This window comes from Gracilinanus agilis, chromosome 3, assembly GCF_016433145.1.
Source record: "Gracilinanus agilis isolate LMUSP501 chromosome 3, AgileGrace, whole genome shotgun sequence".
Taxonomy (NCBI): Eukaryota; Metazoa; Chordata; class Mammalia; order Didelphimorphia; family Didelphidae; genus Gracilinanus; species Gracilinanus agilis.
The window spans coordinates 364366290-364388405 of NC_058132.1; the positions used below are offsets into that span (position 1 = coordinate 364366290).

Consider the following 22116-nt stretch of genomic DNA (forward strand, 5'->3'; position numbering starts at 1 on the left):
CTGCCTTAGTAAGAACCTGAAAATAAATAAATTAGATTGGCATTGATATACCTGTGTATGTATGTATGTATGAATATATGAACATATTTATATATATGCATATATACACTGTATTTATTTAAAAGAGACTCAGAAAAATTATTTGCCCAATCTTTAACATCTATTTTGTGTCAAAAGAAAAAGCCTATTCCCGTTTTTGCAATCTGGTGATATGCCCTTTTTACTTTTTCTCTGAGTAAATCTGGCTTTTAAATTCTTAGAAAAACTGTCACAACATTGTTAAGACCTTTGTTGATATCAAACTTGACCATTGTTTATGTATATGTAGTTCTAACAGGAGTTAAAGAACATTTCACTTAAATCAAATAGCTTACATTTCTTATCAACTAAGAAGACTGAGAAGATCTAAACTGAAGGAAAAGGAGGGAGGTTCCAGGGGAAAAGGGAGAAAGAGAAACAGACACAAAGATACCACATTACAGAAGCAGAAAGGGATATAGTGAGAGAGACACAGAGAGATAGAGATGGAGTGAGAAAGAAACAGAGATAAATGGAAACTTTGGCAAAGACAATGGCAGAGAATCAGGGTCAGAAAAAGAGAGAATGATAGAGTATTTAGAAGGTGATTTTTGGAAATGTGAAACCACTCCAGTATCTTTGCCAAGAAAATCCCAAATGGAGTCACAAAGAATTGTACGTTACTGAACAATAACAAAACAACCAGATGGTAGCCTATGTTTTCTATACTCTTCTACATAAGCCATGAAGGAATGGCAGTGAAATAATCTCTAAAGACCTGCTGTCTTTCACCTTTTCTCATACTCAGTCCTCTCTACAAGCTTCTGGAGAGGCAGACAGATAAGATAGTAACAGTCATTGGCTGCCAGAAAAGAAGCAAAAGGAGAGGCAATCCACTTTAGGAAGGGAAGTGATAGAAGTCCCAGTGTCCATTTGCTCCATAGTTGAGATTTTGTAAAATAATATTGTATGCTCTTATTAAGCATAGTTAGGGCTAAGGGAACAAGAGACTCCAAATAGGTCCAAGGTCAGACAGTGTCAATTTTTAAAACTGAAGCTAGAAAACCAGGTGAAATAATCATAGGAAGAAATAACCCACACTAAGAGGTGATTTGTAGATGTTTTGTTCTCTTGATTAGGGTAAGGTAGTTTGGGAGGGAATGCACAAATGACTGGGGAAGAGTATGTAATCATTTCATCTCTAATACTGTCTAGAGGAAGTGCTCCGATTCTTATGAAAGGTTATCATTTGACTAGATAGAAATATTGTCTTTAAGAATATACAACTTGGCTCTAATTTTAGGCTTCCTTCTCTTTCATAATTTAGTCTCTTCAATATAGACTAAAAATTCAAGTGAAACCAGCATAAAGTATGCTATGAAAATTAGTGACATGCTAGAATAATACTGTCAAATTCTTTTATTTTATAAATCAAATTCTTATGAGTTTGGTTAGTGTGAATGGATTTCCCAGGGCCTGTCCACTCCTGGGTGAAAAAGTAAAATTGAGTTTTTGAACCTGTAAAGCTGAGGCCAAGACCCTAGATCTAAGGTCTGCTCTCCCAAAATGTAGATGCCATTGGAAAGTCTAACCTGGAAAAAGCCAGGACTGGTTTTTGCTAAAAAACAAACAAAAAACCAACACTGAGAAATTTGTGTGATCTGTATCCAAACTGAATCATTATAGGTCACCCATTATTAATTAACATTTGTTGAAAGAATGTACTGACCCTTTAGGGTCATTACATTCTGTTTGTTTCAGAGGTAAAGTCACAACCACATCTCTATTAATTTGAATGTCCAGGGTTATCTTGGTGCTATATCTGGACATTTTGAAAAAAGGTAACTAAGGGAGCTGAGAAGGGGGAAAAACAAAAGTTGCTGTGGTTTTTAAAGTGAGAGCCATCGGACTGAAGAAAGAGCACTTGGCCACAAGTTCTAAGTAAGAAGAATCTCCTGAACAGATTGAGTATTTTATTAACTGAGAAGCCATTAAGTCAAAAGTAAAGATGTCACAATGAAAAGAATGCCTTTGCCTGTTCCTTGTCCCCTGATTGCTGAAATGGCTGTTACTTGAATGTTAAAAATACTGTCACCCAGGCCAGTCTGTCAGTGCTTTCCTGGAGATAACTGGAATCACCAGAAGATACTTGCTGAGTAGATACTCTTGATTATTAGAAATGTAAAGGCAGCAATATCCTTTGAGTTAATTATTAATTTCCAAGAAATGGAAGTAAAAGGGAGGAAAGTAAAGTATCAGAAAGTATGCAAAATCTTTTATTTTTTTTCCCTTTTCACTTAAAGATGATATAATTTCAGTACTATCTGGGAAATGTTAACATGGTTTATTGAGGAGTTGGCAAAGCATCATTAGCTAATAAAACCTAAATAGAGTACTCCCTTTGTATCTATTGAATCCTAGAGTAACAAACATATGGAAGCCTGTATAGGCTAGGATGAATAAAAGGGAGAGAACAGATAGTTCTGCACAATACCTGGCATATCATAGGCATTTAATCATAAATATTTATTAATTGATATTTTAATCAAGAATAAAATGCCAATTTATCCCAGTTTCATTAATGAATACATTTCAAAGCTTAAGCTAGTATGAAAGGAGCAAGAATCAAACTGAATACTTTCCTAACTCCCCTGATAAATACTCATTAGTCATATTCATTGCAAGTTGTGTCTCAGCTATGATGCAAAGGAATATGTTGAAGACTGAATTTTTTTGGGCCAGTCTTTCAGCCAATGAAATACAAACACTAGGTTAACCTAAGCCTCTAAGTCTTTAATAAGGTCCTAACTACCCTAGCAATTGGGGTCAGCACCTGGGAGGGGACAACAAAGAAGGTGTTAGTCTTGTCTGCACTGGGTTTTGGGGAAAGAATAATTAGATCTAGGATTAAAAGTGAAAAATCAATTATGATATGTTATGCCAGCATCATCTAATATAATCAAAATCTCTTCATTCATTAAATATTATTGACTGTCTACCACATGCACAGTACAGTACTAATGGATAAAAATGTCAGATAAAATAAAGAAGAGACAACTTTTCTGTCTTGGAGTCTCTGGTGTTCTAAGCTCTTATAACATACGTTTCATGAGGCCAAGCATGCCATAACCTGGAGTGGGATGGAGGGTGTCTTATTTATGTATATTTCTGAACTGTATTCAGACTTAATATGCACTGTATTTGAATCTAATTGTGATGTGACACATATACACAGATTAACTTGTTTAATACATACAATGATTTTCTTTAGGTCATTTTTCTTTTCCTTTTTCACCTTTAAATTCTATGTATAGAAAATAGAATTGTTCAGGAAGCAGATTTTCTGTGGAAGTATTTTCAACAATTATCTTGATACAGTGACTAATTTATCCTGAATAGAATTCCAGGGAAAGGTAATACTTTGACATGTTAAAAAATACTAAACTAGAAACAAAGTTAAAATACTAATGGGAAATTAATTTTTTTCACCAGTGCTACAGCATGACACCATAGGACAAAGAAGAAAATATGAATCTAAACTATATAATGCATCACTGTTCCATGGACTGCTTAGCACTGATAAGGTGGTTGATGGATATGTTCCCTCAGAGATCAACAGATATTTCACATATATGGAATGTGACAAAATTGGCTGCACATGTACTTCACCTCGCTTGTGGTAATGAAACAAAAATTAATGCATTTTGAGAATTTTCTTTGTGAAAGATAATATTTTGCAAATTACCAGGCATCCAAATAACATAACCTGGAATGGGATGGGGAGTGGTAATTCTTTTCATTGATTTTGTGACTTGAAGGAAAAATAAAGTTGTAATATATAAAAAAAAGAAAAGCTTTTAAGTACATCTATCCCTAAGGGAGGAGTCCTCAATATTCTACAGTTAAATATTATATATTCAACATGGAAAATACATCAGACATCTGTGTTATCTTCTAAATTCACCAAAGACATTTTTAAGCAGTTGCAAAATTTAGATCTTTCAAGAAAATTAGTGTGGTCGTATAAATGCAGATGGTGCCCATTCAAATAATCCTTTTTTCTATATGCTCTCCAAAGTTCTAATTCTTGAAGATTACATTTTTGCGACAAAAATTAACAAGGAAGTTTTTCATTGCTTCAAAATGACAAATAAACATTCAAAAAATTATGTCAAGTAGGGAGAATGCTGTTGGAAAATCCAATTTCAGACATTCTACTCTATAGCGATATGAAACTTGAGATTAGAATATAGAATATGCCACACTTAGATGTTGTGGCATAGAAAGAGATAAATTAAACAACAGATTTGTGAAGATTAAAATTTCCATCAGAGCAAGCAGTAAACTAAATGCAAGAGAGATAATGTTAGATCAACAGATCATCCTTTTGAAGCTTGTGATATTCTTTTTGTCTATGAGGTTAAAATGAATCCAACAGAAAGTGACATATTACAAAAATTGAAATATAGTGATATCACTTTTAGGTGTATACCTTTTGATAAAAATATTAAATGATTATTGATTTTTGTCCCATTTCATGATGGAAATATGGTTTTCTGAAAGGTGTTGTACAAATTGCACATCCTGGCACTTCCAAAAGATAGATTTTTAAAAAAATCTACAGAAAAGATTTAAGATGGCCATACTGACACTTTATTTTTCTTGCACATATGGAACTGATCTCTTCAGATTTTCAAGTTAAATTTAAAGAGTGCAGCTAATATTGTGTGTGTTTTGGAAGTGTGCCTGGATATGAAGACTGTGAAAAATGGATTGAAGGTTAGGTCGGCAACATAGTGTTTTCTGAAGTAAGTTCTGCAATGCAATATAGACTTTGTAAGTGCATATTTTACATTTAGCCACATAGACTTTAACAGAGGTTCTTGGCATTGCTTTGCTCTGTTTGATGGTTTCTTAAAAGCAATATTGAGTTTGAAACATCAACATAGAACATTTGTTAGCTTTATGTTCTGGAATTTACTTTGCTGTGGGCAATGACTAGTGTGGAGTTTTCTATTACAGTATTTTTTCATACTCATTTATTAGATATGCAACTACTCTTTCAACATTTTACTTTATACCCTATCACACTTGGGACATTTGAAATATATTGTGCTTCAGTTGAAAATTGAACCAGCTTACTTTCCAAAGACTACAGAGCTTGTATAATGTGGCAAAACTTAGTTACCTTTGAGAATTTGACATACGAGTCTGCTTATTTCTCTTAGGCACTAGTATGTAATGCCAGGAAATTATTTTGGAGTCTGTTATGTCCTGTTATCCAGCTTTTATGGAAAGTATTAATTCTTTTCTTCCCCACAGGAAAATCACCCATCGCTCTATGTCTATGTCTGTCTGTCTGTCTGTCTGTCTGTCTGTCTGTCTCTATGTAGGCTGATAAATCTGTTTTTTTATCTATTCTATTCTTCTAATCCATATGTCTGTCTATCTACCTATCTTTAGATTAATAGAATTTAGAGCTAAAAGGGAGTAAAGGTAATTTTTTCCAACCCCCTCACTTTACTAGTGAGGAAATAGAAGACTGGTGTTTAAGGAGCTCCAAGATATCAAGATACTGTCACATGTTTCCATGATCTAGGTCAACTTTCACAACTTCTTTCTGGAAAAGCACTAGGTGTCCATCTATATAAATTCAACTAGCTAACCACATATCCATGAAATTATCAAGAGAGAATGAATGAGTTCATATTTGAGTTGCATTATTTTTTTTTCACTGTTACAAACAGGAAACGGCCAGGAAATATCTGTTGAAATAATGAGGAAGAGGAGGAAAATGACATTTATCTAATGACCACTATGTGGCAGGTGCTGTGTTAAGTATTTTGCAAATATTGTCTCATTTAATCTTCACGGCAGTTCTGGGAGGCAGGCACTATCATTATCCCCATTTTACAGTTGAGGAAACTGAGGCAAACAAAATTTAAGTGACTTGCCGAGAGTCACACAGGTAGTGGGTCTAGTGCCAGAGTTGAACTTGGTTCTTCCTGACTTCTACATCTGCAGTTCAGCTAGCTATTACTCCCTTTTTAACAATATGTTATTTTTATATGTTCTCATCAATTTTTATAAATGCATAAGATAAATTTTATGATGATGATTATTATTTTGTCTGGATTTCATTGATGTGGGGAACTCTTTGGTGAGGATGGTTCTGAAATTTATAGTCTGAGAGGGTTGCCTGGGAACCACTGACAGATTAAGTGACTTGCCACAGGTCACATAGCCAATATGTGTTAGACGTGGAACTTAAGCCTATTTTGGCCTGACTTTGAGGCTAGCTCTCTAGCCACTACTCAATATCACCTTTATTAATAACAACAAGAATAATCTCCCTCTTTTCAATATAGTTCAAATAGAAACATCTCTGGTAAGAGTTACTATCCTGTTTTTATTCTTTTATTGTCAATATTCTATAGTCTAATTCACAGGTGGTTAAAATAACTGCCTTTTGTAATTGAATAAAAGGATTGTAATATAAGCTCATCATCTGTAGGCTCCCTGAAAGCATTTCTGGGACAACTCCAGTAACAGACAGGATTATGGGGATAATATATATTTCATTTTGTTTCCAGATGGTTTTGGTTTCTTCTACTAGATCTTTATTTTTCAAAAGCTTTTCATTGCACACAGCTTGAAGATTATGACTATTTGGTATTCTGACATCTATTAAAAACATTGTTTTTACAATTTTATGGGTCAACATATGAATGAGCAATTGTAGACAACAGCTTCATCTGGGATAATTCTCTGGTTCTAGTATATTTGATTTGTTGAATTTTTAAGGATAATTATATATATATATATATGTATATATGTATTTGAATAACAGGGATATGTCATCTGTTAGTTTATGAAAGATAGATGAGTATAGTGGCCTATGCCTGTAACCCTGTAACTAGGAAAACAGAGGCTAGTCGATTGGTTGACCTCAGGAATTCCAAACTTCCGTTTAAGTTTTTCAGGTGTCCATTCTGGGTCGCATATCAATATGGTGAACTCTCAGGAGTAGAAGGCTACTAGACTTCCTTAAAAGGGATGAACTGGCTCAGTTTGGAAATGAGCCAGGTCAGGGCTTGTGTGTTGATCAGTAGCCAGATCAGACCCCTGAGTAGACTTTGGAATTTCCATCCTTGGCCAGACAGAGACACATCTCAAAAAGTGAAAAAAAAATTAAACTCTTACCTTCTGTCTTAGAATCAATCCTAAATATAGGTTCCCAAACAGAAGAGTGGTAAGGGTTAAGTAATTGTGGATAAGTGAGTTGCCCAGGATCACACAACTTAGGGAGTATCTGAAGCCAGCTTTGAACACAGTAACTCCCAACTCCAGGTATGACTGTATCCATTGACCCACCCAGGTGCTCAATAATTTTTTTAATTGAAAGAAGGACCTTTTCATATTTTTTTTCTCATCAGAGAAATTCTTTCTAAAAATAAGGAAGGAGCTGCTTTTTTTTTGCCACCTGCAATTATGTGATGTACATTGTTTTAAGCATTTGCTAGCATAATCTACATTGATCATTAAGAATGGGCTTCTTATATCCTGCAACTTCTGGGTGCTTACGACCTCATCCTGATTTAGTATCACATACCCACTCATTTCTATACTTCTTAGACATGTCAGTTGGAAGACTTCATGTGGATCTTGTCTATGGAGTGTGGGCCTTTTGATTGTACCCTCGTTTCTTACAGTGATTTCATAGGTTCCTTCCAGAGGTAAAGCACCATCAGTTACTTTTGACAAATTTATTGGCATATATCTATTTCTGGCCTTCACTATTGCTCAATAAAGTGAAGTTTTTAACTTGTTTTTATGTCTTCTGACAACTTTGTGTATTTTAATCTTCTTCCTCCTTTCAACAAGGAAGTATTCATCTTTATATAGCTATCCTAGGATGGTGAGCTCTTTTGCTGTTGTTATTTTCCGCTTTAGACTTCCAAAAGTATATATTAAGATTAGTATTGTGTGTTTATTGTTTCAAATATGATCTTTCCTTTGAGCTTTGATTTCAGGATGCCATTAGGTATCTTGACATATATAGATATGGTTTTCTACTCTATAGCTTTATGCTCAGCATAACTTCCCTGGAGGAGACCAAGGATTTATAGGTATTACCTTCATCCATTGGTTCAGTTTGACCTCTGGATATTATTATTGTCATGGAAAATAATTATTCTGTGAAGCAGGGATTTTGGGGGCTATGGAAATTCCATAAAATCATATATTCACTTCTCTAAGACTTTGCTGTCTTCTAGAAGTAGTCAAAAGAAATGTAACATGGATGTAATATTTCCATTTTACATCTTTGTGTGTGTATGTGCATTCAAAAACCTGTGCATCAATACAGGTAGGTTTGCATGGCATGCATACAGTCTACTACATTTTTCTTTGCATTAAATGTAAGAGTCATAGAGTAAAATAACTTTGCCTGTAATTAAATATGCAACCCTGATGAAGTCATCAGCCCTCTCTGAATCTGTTTTCTTAGGTCCAGGCTACATATCCTTTAAATTATCTTTGATATTGAAAATGTTATTTGTCTTTGAGAATGAAATTCCCTACTTCACTCAGGGGAGAAGTACAGTACACAGCAGTTACTCATGAGCCTGATCCTACCACTCATAGGCAATTGAGACCTGATCTGCTCTGTTTCTGATCTGGCCAAATATTCCCCATATTGCTGCTCACCGTATTAGCTTAGCATACTGAAGCTCCGAAGTCAAAAGGTCCACCAGTCTAAGCCTCACCATTTGCAGGGATTACAGAGAGACTGCCATCATAACAGGCTAACATATTATTCAGAGATATGCACATGCATATTGGTGGCAGTGGTTTGTAAATGTCAGGACCTGAAGAGAGGAAGATCCGAGTTCAAATTTGACTTAAGACAGTGGCTGTGAGACTCTAGGCAAGTCACCTTTCCTCTCAGCCTCAGTTTCTATCATCTGTAGAATGTGCATAACTATCCTAACCTATTCTCTCAAGGTTGTTCTGAGGAAAAAGTGACACACTCTTTGTAAGGTACTAGTTATCATCATCATCATCATCATCATCATCATCATCAATTATTGGTTGTGGGGGGGTAGTATTGGGAGTTGTCAATTAAAATACACATAAATAAAAAATAACTCTAAACTAGTTTACTATATTCAAACATGAACTATTAGTATGAATGAAGTCACTTCCCCAAGCAAAATAACAAGACAGAGAGATATGATTAATAACACACTGGGTGTTTTTCATCTTTTTTGAGGACTCAGTTGACCTGCATTCATTTTGGCAGGCAAAGACTTCCTTGGCCCATTTGAAGTCTAAGGCCTCTGGGATCCCTAGATTATTAGCTCAAGGTGAGAAACAATTTTAGGCAGACTCAGAGGGTATGCTGCCTCTACCTTCCACAGAGTCCCTAAGGAATTGTTCCTTCCTTCTAGTGAGATCCCTATTATTTTTAGCTAAATTAAAATATTCCCTAACATTTCAAACCCTTAAGATTCTTGAATAGAATGGAGCCCTAACAGATCTCAGTGGGATCATGCAGGCTAAGTGAGGGAAGGGTTGTGAACCTAAAAACCTTAAGAGTTCCTAGATATGCCTCAGTCCCAATTAAATTCCTCCAGGTTAAAATACTAGGTAAATATGTCTGCCTTATGTTTCAAAGTTGTAGATAGATGCATTAAATTGGAACTTTGGGCTATGAAATAATATTTAATAACCTTCAGTGAGCCAGCTAGCAACAAGATACTTAGTGAACTCCGATGGTAGTTACTTCGACTTTTTCATATTTTTCCAGAATAGTTTACTAACTCTTCACTATTTCACAGTGATACAATGTAATAACTTCGGTTTTTCTGCTAACAAGAAGCGCTATGTCTCAGTCTTAGAAAATGTGAGCTACAAGAATGATACCTCAGAATCTAGCTCAGGTGATCAGAATGCCCTATTGATTTTCCCTTCAGAATATCTTTTAGATTTGTCCTTTCTTTTCTATTCCACTGCTCTCACACTAACCTAGGCTTCATTATAAACCTACATTATTTATATATTTGCCTAGCCTATATAATCCAACCCACAATCTGATTTTTAAGATTCTGTTTAGAACACCCTTTTCAATCCTTCACTGATTCTGTATTGTCTTTTATAATAATTTTAAACTTATTTTCAAGGCTTTCATAAGATTTAGACTAATTAAATATATCAAAATGTCTCCAACTACTCAAAATAGTTGATGAGATCATTCTTTCTGCATTTCTCCAAAAAGTCCAATCTTAATTTCCTCTGATTTTATTCGGATTTCCTCTATTAAAAACCATAGAATCAGCATTTAGAGTATTCAACAGTTCCAAGAGATTTTAATCCCTTTAAAAGAGAGACTCCATGTCTCTTTTTAAAAAATCCATATGTAGTACTCAAAGGAATAATAAATTGGAGGAATTTCATGTGAACTGGAATGACCTCCAGGAATTGATGCAGAGTGAAAGGAGCAGAGCCTGAAGAACATTGTGCACAGAGACTGATAGACTATGATAAAATAGAATGGAATGGACTTCTGTACTAGCAGCAATGCAATGACCCAGGACAGTTCTTAGGATTTTATGGAAAAGAACGCTACCCACATTCAGAGGAAGAACTACAGGAGTGGAAACACAGAAGAAAAACAACTATTTGAACACATGGGCTGATGCGGACACGATTTGGAATGTAGACTCTTAATGACCACTCTAGAACAATTATCAATAATATGAAAATAGGCCTTGATCAATGACACATGAAGAAATCAGTGGAAATGCATGTCGGCTACTGGGGTTTGGGGGGATGAGGGGAGCGAGAGCAAGAACATGAATCATGTAACCATGGAAAAACTTTTTCTGAAAAATAAAAAAATTTAAAAAATTTAAAAATTAAAATTAAAATTAAAAAACCTTTATGTGTTCTAACACAGCACTATATTCAGAGTAAGTTCCTTAATAAACATTTGCTGAATCGTCCTGAAGTAAGGTTAGGAAATTGCTGCTCTGAATTACCTCTTTTGCCATATCTGATTCTAATTCTTCCTGAAAGGGGCTTCTTTCATTATCCCTTCTTCCTCTTCAACCTTTATCCATGAACAGGAAGTGAGAGACAATTCTGAGAAATTTCAGTCTAGTTCTTAATTCCAAAGCCTTCTAACAATTCATGCACAAAGAGAGAAAATCATTTTGCTATTATAAGAGGTCAATTTTATGATAATCAGAAACTAAGATATAAAACACTGAAAGACTAGATTAGTTTCCTAACATCACCTTAAGGAATCACACAAATAAGTTTCTAGAAAGATGTCTTGATATCACCTATTCATTTTGTCTGAGTAATTAGAAGACGTGACACAAAGATTAGTGAAATGGCAATCAAGGACAAAGATTATACATTTAGCTCTACAGCTCTCTTGCTTTGTGACCATAAGAATATCGTCTTTTCCCTTTTCTGTTATGGTATCTCAATAATAACTGAATTCCTAATCTTACATTAATGTGAATATCAGCTAATCCCCACAAGATACTTGGGAGTTTTTTTATGGGAAGTTGCAAAAGGTAGAACTTATTGTTACAATTAAAAGTCAATTATTTCTTTGTTCCCTAAAACATATTTCGGTGCTTTGTTTGAGTCTTGTTATAAATGACTCAAGACATGAGGCTTCAATTATTTCTCTCGGGAGCCATGTTAGAGAATGCTCCTGTTTTAGTGTCGAGATCTCATATTTCATGAAACCGTACTCACTATTCTGTGTGAGTAGACTTGCACCAAAGATTATAGACTCTTTTTATGGCACTCCTCATAGAATACAGTACTTTGGGATTTTGTTTAATATTCTAGAAACCAATGAGTCCATTTACAGTCAACCCTGAAAAGCATTCTTTTAGTGTATGAATTCATTTTCAGGAAGCCTGCAAAATGGCACTTAGAAAAATTTAAAATGATCTAAGAGATGATTGGGTTAAATGTTTTTGGCACCAGTATGTCTGGCGTCCAGCCCTCTATAGACATGCCGCACATCAACCTGTATCCTATTGGACTCTGCACTGTAGCTCTTTACCTATTAGTAATACACTCTATGATAGAAACAGGAAATCTGTACAGCACTTTTAAAACTATGTGGTGAATTATAAATTGATGAGAGCTTAGTATAGGAAGGGAATAACATTTGCAGATGAGAGCATTTCATAAAGACAAAGGGGGAAAAGGTTTGCCTTAATAAAACATAACCTTTCTATATGCACAATCAATTCTCAATTAACTGTACTGTAAAATGTCCATATGCTTCAAGGAGCTTCCTATCTCCTTTTCCCCTTCACCTTGACACCCTGCCTAGCCTTGTGCTTGCTTTATCCCACCAAACATGTTCCTTGAATAAATTTTGCTTTGTTTTCTTTGTCTCTTTCTGCACTTTGAACTAGAATGTATTTTCTCCTTTGCTAAGCTATGTGACACAGACCCTGCTTTGACAGTTTATTATCCTGTCATTGTCTGAGAAAGATATCTTTGCCAATCAGCTGTGAATGAAGAGGTCTAAAGACCATATTCCTGTCCTATGTACTCTTTGATCCAGTGACACTGACTTCTTTAGTATTCTTTTCACAGGACATTCTATTTCCCAACTCTGGGTATTTTTATAAGCTGTGATCCCCTATGCCTGGAATGCTCTCCCTCTTCTTCTGAGCCTCCTGGCTTACCTGTCTTCCTTCAATTCCCATTTAAAATCCCACCTTTTAAATGAACTCTTTTCTGTGGCACACAATTCTAATATCTTTTCTCTGTTATTTCCAATTTTCCTGTATACAGTTTGTTTGCACAGTTGTTTGCATGAGAATTTTTGGAAGTCTTCCTTGTATGTTCTTCATGTACTTGATAGCATCTGAGCCATAAATGAAGAGAAGAGGGCTAATTGAAAGTTATTTGCTAGGGGAAGCTGGGTAGCTCAGTGGAGTGAGTCAGGCCTAGAGACAGGAGGTCCTAGGTTCAAACCCGGCCTCAGCCACTTCCCAGCTGTGTGACCCTGGGCAAGTCACTTGACCCCCATTGCCCACCCTTACCAATCTTCCACCTATGAGACAATACACCGAAGTACAAGTGTTAAAAAAAAAAGAAAGTTATTTGCTTTTGAGTTCTAGAAATTCCACACAATTGGTTTTAGCCGTGCCAGAACAAGAGTAGTCAGGAGGCAAAATAGCATACAAGCAGGTTAGCCCTTATTTCATGTCAAATATGAAAAAAGAATTAAAAATAATAATACAAAAATATTTTGTTCATAATTCTGATTTTGTTAATAATGCAATAATAACATTTTTAAATGACACAAATGTAACATTTTAATATATAGCAATATAATATTTTTGTTATTTCTGAATTTGTTAATAATGTTTGGTGTTTTATTTTTAAATGGCTCTCTTTCCCCTAATTTCTTATCTTGAAACCTTTATGGAGGCAAAAGAGGATAGCAAATTGTTTCTATTCATCATGCTTAGCACCAGTTTTTTCTGAAAATTTTCTAAAGTTTCCAGATTTGTAGTTTAAAATACTGGCCTTTTCTTATAGGAAGCTCAAAGGATCACAGTTTTAAGAGATATAAATGGCTTCAAACCTTTGATTTTATGAAGTCTGAGAGAAGTTACCATGGCTCTTTCAGTGTCATACAGGTAGCAAATGGTAGAGACAAATTTTCCTGAAAAGGGTTTAAGATGGTTAAGGGGAAAAATAGAATAATTTCCTTCTCTATTAACTCTGGTTATGTTCTTTCATTGACTATTCCATGATTATACCTTGGTCATGTGAAAAAGTGAAACAAATAATACAAAAATATCTTTAGAGTGATGGACTTTCTGCTATGAACTAAGAAAAGGATGTAGGAGTTATTTTGCACTATTATTTCAAAAGATCTGGCTCATGTTCTAGAAATCAGAAAGGGGGACTGAAAGGAAATCATATATCCTTTTTACTGCTCTTATGAAAAATCATGGTATCTTTGTATACAGAATATTGAACATAGAAAAACATATAGAAGAACTAAAAAAAAGATGGAAGGAGAATGAACAAAATGTTCAAAGTGGAAAGAGCACTGGACTTGGAGTCAAGAAGAAATTATATTCAAACTGGCTTCAAAACTTACTAGTTGTATATCTCTGGGAAAATAACTTTTCTTATCCTCTGTTCCCTCATCTATTAATTGGGGTAATAAATAACCTAAGAGGGTTGGTGTGAGGATCAAATATGAAAACATTTGTAAAGCACTTTGCAAAACTTAAAGCACTATATAAATGTAAGCTATTATTACTGTCATTATTTACAGCAATAATAATAAGGGATCAAAGTCTCTTTAGAATGATTCATTAAAACAATAAGATTCTTTAGTCTTGAAAAATAGGAACTCAAAAGGTGTAAAATTATTTATGAACTTACAAAGGATGTAGAGAAAATAAAAATAGACTTATCCACCAAAACTTGGAATAAGAGAGGTATGGCCATCCTTTAAAGCTGGGAAGGGAACAAATAAAAAGAAGCCCTACTATATACATCAAGTAATAAATATCTCAAATGTGTTACATTAAGAAATAATATAGGCAAAGGCTTTAAAAATTGGGGAAAAGTCTTAATTAAACTTATTCTTTTAGTTAAATTAATCCCCAATAGATATTAATTCCTTGTACCACATTTGACGAAAAAAATCTCATCAAATTTTTTTTAATCTTCCATTGGTTAACAGGTGATGTTAAAAAAAAAAGAGTCCAAAAACACAGACAAAATACAGGGACACCTCACTTACCTGGAGGTCACTTATCTGGCAACCTCAACTATCTGGATCACAGCCCAGAACTGAGAATTTTAGCCAGGAAACAAGCAACAAAAGGTCTCTGAATAGCTGAAATAGATATTGCAAAGTCGATACACTTTACTCATAGGAACGATCTCACTAAAACCCTATTTATTCTTATTTTAGAAACTATTCTAACAAGTTTGGTTATACAGTCTCTCAGTCCATAACAGATAAGAAAAAGGAAATTAGAAGGAGACAATGGCTGCCTAAAGAGAGGCACACTGAAAGTGGCAGAAAGGGGGAGTTTACAGCCAGAAAGAAGACATGAAAATCAAAAGCAGATGTGAGAATTGAAAAAAGCACATTAGCCTGGGGTCATAAAAGAGTGAAAGGTGGAAACTCCCCTCTTACCTCAAAGTAAGAATTCATCACTGATTCAAAACAAGAGATGAGAAGGCAGTGTAGTGTGCTGTAGTAGATACCACCAAATTAAGATTTGGGAAATCTGAGTTCCAAGTTCAATCACTGCTATAAAATATTTAATCATGTGATTTTGATTAAGTCAGGTCATCTCTTTGGGCCCTAGTCTTTTTATTGGTAAATCAAAGAGAGTACGGGATCTGAAGTCAGGGAGCCTGTGGTTGGAATTCCCATTCAGATATTTAACTATTTGATCTTGGACAAGGTATTTAAACTCTGAGGCTTAACTTTCTCCTCTATAAAAGGAGGGAGTTGGAAGTTCATTGACTCCTGTGGCTCCAAATCTAATATCTTATAAATGGGCAGAACCAGATTCTTTCAAGCCCTAAAATTCTATAACTAAGTTCATCATCATCATTATCAAGGAAAAATAATAAAAACAGGGACTTTATAACTCTTATAATTGTACCTCCAATACTTAACACAATATTTTATAATAGTAAGAGCAAGGTGGCATAGTAAATAGAGCGCCAGATCTGGAGGCAGGGAGACTCATCTTCTAGTGTTTCAAAGCTGGCCTCAGAATCTTACTAGCTGTATGACCAAGGACAAGCTGCTTAACCCTGCTTGCCTCAGTTTCCTCATCTGTAAAATGAGCTGGAGAAGGGAATGGCACACCACTCTAATATCCTGCCAATACCTTGCCAGGGACATGAAGAATCAGATATGACTGAAAAAAAGATACAGATATTACAACACAACAAGGACTTACTAAATGTATTTTCATTCATTCATTGGTAATAACCTTGAGTTATGGGGAGGAGGGTAAAATGTCATTATAAATGCTAGCTTAAAAAGTAGAGAAGCATATGTAACACATACAATGTAAAAAGATACCTATTCAAAATAAATTATTTTTAAAAATCTTAGAATTTAGAGCATTAGACATTCAGCTAGACTAAACTATCTAAAAATGAATCATTCCCTAAGAATTCTGAATGAATAAGGCTTAATTATATTTTATTTAAAACTGTTTTTTTTAAATACTTCTAAACACTATCTCTGGATGGGCTCCCATATATTTATCAAGAAGAAAAATACATCACTTTTCTACACTTAAATGAGAACTGACTGACTTTATACTTAGACAAGTGTAAATACACAAGCATTTGCTTTATAATTCTTAAGAAACACATATACGAGCTCAAATATTCAGCCTTATTACTTTCTATAAACATGTTCTTACTGAAAAAATAAGTATATTTAGAAAAAATAAGCAAAAATGGGAAGGTTATGCTTTATATGACATAAAAATCACTTTTTAAGAGCTTGTGTTAGTAGGAAAGTCAGCCTCAATTTGCATTCTCATTGACATTGTGTACATTTAAAGGTCAATTTACCTCATGGTGCAGGCATTTCAATGTATGATATGGTATTTATTTTTTCATTTTACCACAGCGTTTTTGTTTTGTTTTTCATTTTTTATCATTATGGTCTTGAACAACTCATCCTTCACAGAAAACCGAATGCTGGATAAAGTCTCACTGAACAAATAACATTATATTAATGAGTAACACGTCTGTTTAAACATCATATGCAAGAGAGGGCAAAGCTTAAGTTCTTTCCATTAACTCTACAGGAAGGATTCATGCAATAATCAATATGTAGAACTAATTTATACTTTCCCGTTGGAAATAACTGACCATTGCTTTCCTTGTCTTATTAATGCCAGCCCTTGGCTTTATTTAGAATTTACCAAGAGATAATACAGATTACACACAAATCTATTTAAATCTTCCCTCCTTATCTATGCATCCAAAGTTCCCAATTACAGACTATGCTAAAACTGAAACATAGTTTGAAGTCAAGTCAAAGAAATCAAGGCATTTATTAAGTGCCTCTCCTATGCCATGCCTGGCCCAGAACTATGCAGGAAGGATAAAAAAAAAAAAGACCCACTCTGAATGTGTATTCTATGAACACAACATGATCCAGGACAAGAATGGTTCATTATACTGGTGGCACTGAGAAAATGAATTAGAAGCTGAAGGATTTGGGGACCTCTTTTTTAGTGGGAGTGAATTATGTGACTCATATTTGGAATATAACATAAAAGTAACATCATAAAGAATTTGAGACAAGCATGGAGAAAAAGTAGGACTAGCAAATGGGTGATCTTAAATGGGTGACTTAAGCACTGGCTCTCTCTACAGCAAATACTAAAACACACTACTGTTACTTGGCTCCAGGGCAAGAAGCTGAGAGCTTATAATGGTTAAAAATGTAATGTTATATCTGTTAATACTCTTAAGCATTTGAAAACAGATTGACACTATGGTAATAAATTTATTAATGCAGCTATGTGGTGCAGTGGATAGAGTGCCAGGTCTGCAGTCAAGAATGATCTTTCTGAGTTCCAAATCCAGTCTCAGACACTTGCTAGTTGTGGGATCCTGGACAAGTCACTTAATTCCGTTTGGTTCAGTTTCCTCATCTGTAAAATGAACTAGAGAAGCAAATGGCAAACTACTTTAATATCTTTACCAAAGAAACCCTAAATGGGGTCATGAAGATTTGGACACGACAGAAAACAAGTGAATATTAAACAAATTAAATTTAACATAGACTTCAAAACTACACATCACAAGCTCACAGTTTCATATATGATCCTTTTTGTTCTTTATATATAAAATGATAAAAACAAGTAAAAATTTAAAGGTTTTTAAGAAAGGAAAATATGCCTGAAAATCCCCAGTGTCTGTCAGTCACCTAGATTGCTTTAAAACGACAACAGCAAAAAATCTCTTACCTTCTGTCTTAGAATCAGTTCTAAGACAGAAGAAGGGTAAGGGCTGGGAATTGGGATTAAGTAACTTGCTCAGTGTCACAAAGTTAGGAAGTGTCTGATGCTAGATTTGAACCCATGTCCTTCTGACTCCAAGCCTGGTGCACTGTCTACTGTGCTACCTAGCTGCCTCTAGGTTACTTTTTGTATGGCAGAACGTTAGTTAAGCTTTAACTTCTCAAGTTTAGTGGAATATTCCATGGTGAATCAGAAAGTCATAGGATACTTTGAGATGGAATGAACCTTAGAGTCGTGATTCAAACTCTCTCATTTTACAGGAAAAGGAGTACTAAGAAGTTAAGTAACTTGTCAAAGCTCAGACAGCTTCTGAGTACCTTAGGTGGGATGTCAGACCAGGTCAGTCCTGTTTGCTATACCACTCTCTTCAAATTATCATGGCACAATAGCACAATATTCTTTGTGATCTAGAACTGTGATTACATAGGTGTGGCTATTTCCCTAAATCTCAGCCACAAAGTTCCCTTTACTACCTGCTTTGCATCTTGGAGCATTGAAGGGCTGTATGAGTGGATTGATGGGTTAAATGACCTGCCTACTCATTTAATATGCAGTTATTTCACTTGGAAGAGGCGAACCCATGTCATCTGAGTCTGGTTCTCTGTTCTAATTCCATGCTTCCTCTTTTAGCATAGCAATACTAAAATTTATGTTCTCACATATAATTACTGACTTCAGTATAGTTTTTTTCTTTGAAAAGAAAGATGGCAGGAGCTATGTAAAAAGAATTTCATATATGGGTTATATAGTACATGTATTATAAAATTGTTTCCTTGGCATACAATAGATGCTATTTTCCTCCTCTATTCTGCATAAGTTTCACCCCATTAAAACTGCTGGCTGAATATAAACTCTTTAAGGTTGATTAATTTGATTAACCCAATAAAGAAAAAAACTAAGTCACATGTCAACCTTCATATGACATTGACAAAGAAAAGCATCTTTACATTGAATGGTTCCTGGTATGCTTTTTTTTTTAATGGAGAAGGGGGAGAGAAGGAGGAAGGAGAGCCTGGATTGCAATATAACAGATTAATTAACAGTTCTGAGGAATGATATTGAAGTTAACTGATTAATTATGTATTGGGACGGCCTAATCAAATACCCAACACAATATATTTCTGCAAAGATAAATTATATCCCAAGTAACACAATCATTTGGAGAGTTGAGTTTTTAACTCCTGAAATACCACTCCTTGATTTTTGATCTTTATTATAAGAAATCCCCCAAAATGTTCAGAATACTTGAGTAAATTCTTCTAATGGAAGTACATACTTTATTTGTAAAAACTGCAAGAGGATAGCTTTAAAAAAAGACATTTTTTAAATGAAGCTATTTGAATTAATGAATTGCATTTCTATATATTCTGCAGGCAAACTAAGAAAACACTACCACCATCAAAATCTCATATTGTGGCAAATTCAAAGTTCAGCAAGAACTCATTAAAGACAGAAGGAACATTAGAAAAAGAGGTATGTTATTAGATTGAAAATGCTCTTGCATAAGATTCGTTAAATTGTTTATTAAAAGGTTATTGAAAATATGTTACTTCTGTTACCAACATACTGCTCTTCACTTCAGATGGTTCTATTGAGGGTTCAAGCACAGTATAAAAGATATATTTTCAATCTTATGGTGAGAGGGTATAATAATTTAGCCTGCTTGAAACTGTTTAATCTGTATTTGAAAATGTTTTAAATGTTTCTTTCTTTAAAAAACAACAACAACAAAGAAATAAAGCACATTCCCTGTATTAAAGCCCTGCCTCCACTTTGGATATCATGGAAGAATCCAGGTGCAGCAGCTGCTAAAGCAAACATGAATGGCAAGAGTCTGTGGCCAGTCCCTCTGGTTGATCATCATCAAAGAAACTCTGTCTCCTCTCCCCTAGGAATGGGTTCCCTGCCAGCCTAGAAAAGCAAGGATAGGTGGGGGAAGAGAGAGAGCGCCAAGGGATGAGAAATGTGGCCTTGTCAGCATCTGAGCAGAAGGAACTTCTAGGCCCCCTCCACATTTGTCCCTAAAAGTAGAAGTAGCGCCGGCCCCCTGCTCTCCCCAAGAGACTGATCTCATGGCTGCTGCTGGAGCTTAACTGCTGGGAGCAAGTAACCATAACTAGGGATTATCAGGTGTAAAGCAAGAAGTCATAAAGCTTCTTGTTAGAGAGAAGCTACTATCCCTTAACTGCTCTCTTTTGGAGTGGTGAACAGGAAATGCTAAAGCCTCACATTTTTTTTCTTCGTCCAAGGAACAAAATCAAATTTGACACCAGCTCATTACATATTGCAATCTTAGGTTAATCAATTATCCTGTGTGGCTAAATCTGTCTACATAATGGATTTTATAAAATACATACATCATGGAATTGCTGCTAACCTTATATAGTTAAAATGTACTTACTTCTTAAGGCTATATAGAGATTGATAAAGAGTTTCTAAATTGTAGAGTGGATATTCAGGGTACCCACTTAGCTTTTCCAAAATGAATCTAGCTCTATTCCAAGATACCACTGCAAAACTCTTCCCCTCTACTAAAAAATTCAAATGACATTAAAATTAAAAAAAAAAACCCTACAACTCCATCAACCTGGTTTCTGTCCTGCTTAAACATGTAGGATTCATGATGAGAAAAGCCTAACCAGAGGAGAGAGATAATGAATAGTATTAATAAACATAACAAGAGCTAAAATATTTACCTTTTCTCTTTATATGCTACAATTTTTTATTCTTTCCTTATGCTATTATATTCTAAGACTAGATGAGAGAGGGGGTAAAAAGAGACAATAATAGGCATAAAAGCTGCACCAAAACTTTTGGGACACTCTATAACTTTTATCTCCATTTTATTTATTGATAAAACTAGAATGTGCTAGTGAATATTTCTCTGCAATCTGAAATCCAGTATCATTTCATAACAATGTAATACAATTATGTTAATATCTAGTTTGTGAATTTAACACTAGCTTATACTCTCCCTTTTTTTTTTCCTCTTGGTACCCCAAGATCAATCAGCCTTTGATTTTAAAGGGAAAGTTTCATATTGAGTTTGAAAACAGCTAACTCTCAGATTGAATTATGTTGCAATTCAACCCCATCCTTTGGCTGAATTAAGAACAAAGGCTGATGCTTTATCTGTCAACAAACTACTTAAGATAAGGGGGAAGCATGACCACTCTTGTGGGGGACTATGGGGAAGACACTTGTATCTTGCCCAGGGTGATTCCTGGTGTCTGGAAGACCCACCTTTGATCTAGACTGATCAGACAAATCAGAGGGACTCAGAAAAGTGATCATCACAAGGAGCACAAACTTAGGGAAAGGAAGTAGGTCTCTTTTGCCTTGGAACAATCATGAGAGGAGGTGGTTAGATAAGTAGTAGTAGTAGTAGTAGTAGTAGTAGTAGTTGTAGTAGTAGGAATAAACTTTGAAGTGCTTTATAAATCCTAGTTAGCTATTTAGCTGCTACTATTGCTATAACTATAGTAGATTTATATATACTATACAGTACTATAAACACTATATATACTAAAGTAGTACATATACTACTATATATAATAATAATAGTAGTAGTAATAATATGCATATAGGGGTATATACCTATTATTATAAGCTATTATATATATTTGTAGTGGTAGTAATAGTATATATACTGTATATATAGTGGTATGTAATTACACTATATATAATACTTTATATATAGTGGTATAGTGGTATGTAATAACACTATATATAATAGTAGTAGTAGTAGTAGTAGTAGTAATAGTATATAAAGAATATATATAGTGGTATGTAATATATATATATATATATATAGGTAGTAATATATTACTGGTAGTGGTTATTATATTAGTGGTAGTAATAGAATATATATACTATATATATAGTAGTAGTAATAGTATACATAGTATATATATTTATATAGTAATATTATATACTACTATGGATAATCATAGTAGTAGTAATAATATAGATAGTAGTAATAATATAAATATAGTAGTAGTAGTAGTAG

The 22116-nt window shown here is 34.5% G+C and overlaps 1 protein-coding gene across 1 annotated transcript in view; it reads right to left on the reverse strand.

Annotated features, from left to right (window-relative positions):
- ALCAM (activated leukocyte cell adhesion molecule) overlaps nucleotides 1–22116 on the reverse strand; it is a 141909-nt gene that overhangs the window by 112576 nt on the left and 7217 nt on the right. The gene's annotated exons all lie outside the window — the stretch shown is intronic.